The sequence below is a fragment of the Pteropus alecto genome, unplaced genomic scaffold (genome assembly GCF_000325575.1).
Source record: "Pteropus alecto unplaced genomic scaffold, ASM32557v1 scaffold7, whole genome shotgun sequence".
Taxonomy (NCBI): Eukaryota; Metazoa; Chordata; class Mammalia; order Chiroptera; family Pteropodidae; genus Pteropus; species Pteropus alecto.
In genome coordinates this window covers 41,513,769-41,514,901 of record NW_006494614.1, presented here as the reverse complement: position 1 = coordinate 41,514,901, position 1,133 = coordinate 41,513,769, and the positions used below count along the sequence as shown (strand labels likewise).

Genomic DNA, 1,133 nt, shown 5'->3' with positions numbered 1-1,133 from the left:
GAACTCAGGCTGTCAAGAAGTCTAAGGAATATGTAGCCTTTCTCTTTTTATTAGCAAGGACTGTAACAAGGGAGTTGGAATGGAGCTGAATGAGCCTATCTGCAGTATTTGACATGGGAAGAGGTAGGGGGAACAACTTCATTTTCCTCTCGGCCCCTGAGGGTTCACTCTTATATACCAAGACCAGCCATAAACATCATGTGTATAAGAAGAAACTATGCAGAGCACAAGGCCCTCCAGTGGGGGAAAACTCAAGGTATGAGTATAAATCTTTCAGGGCTTCCTAGATCTTATACTGTCTCTGAGAAATAGAAATGCAGACACAGACTGGCAGGCCAATACTATATATATGACAAACTTTGAAAATGAATGCATTTAGTCTACGGCCATGCTACCCTGAACGTGCCTGACCTTGTCTGATCTTGAAAGCTAAGCAGGGTTGGGCCTGGTTAGTACTTGGATGGGAGACCACCTAGGAAGACCAGGTGCTGTAGGCTTAAAAAATAAAAAAAATATAAGGGATTGTAAGCTGACAAGGTCCTTGCAATCTGTGAGGTCAACCAAAGGTTGCCTAAAATAAAATAAAATAAAATAATAAAAGAATAAAAGAAAATAAAGAAAATAAATGCATTTGAAAACAAAGCCATTAGGAAATTATTATTTGCATTAAAAAAAACCAACCTTAGATACCATCAGTCTGTAGAGGCTAGAGGTATGTCCAATTCACATCTATTTTCTGTGTGCCTACCGAGTACCAAGGAATACTTTCCTATGTATTTTCTCATTTAATCTTCATAACATATGAATTCAGAATTCCTAAGGTATGAGAATGTATATATCTATCCATCTATACCTATAATAATATAGGTATAGATATATAAGCCATTATTAAACTTCCCTGAGGAGACAAAGTGGGGCGGAAATGTGGTATGTGTTGAGGTGGCTCATTTATATTTACTGGAGGAAGTGAGAGTTGAAAGATAGGTGCAGCTACTTAGAAAAGATGTCAGATTTCCAAAATCAGAATGTGTGAGAAAATTTAAATAGATATCTAACCCTACATGGCAATGGACCGCTGAAGGTAACAATAACATTAATGTAACAGTATTATGACCTTGGTGTTTCTTCCTAGT

General features: G+C 37.5%; 1 pseudogene; it reads left to right on the top strand.

The window, feature by feature from the left end:
* The first annotated feature begins 378 nt into the window (after positions 1 to 378).
* LOC112474710 lies at positions 379 to 497 on the top strand (annotated as a pseudogene).
* The last annotated feature ends 636 nt before the right edge of the window (positions 498 to 1,133 follow it).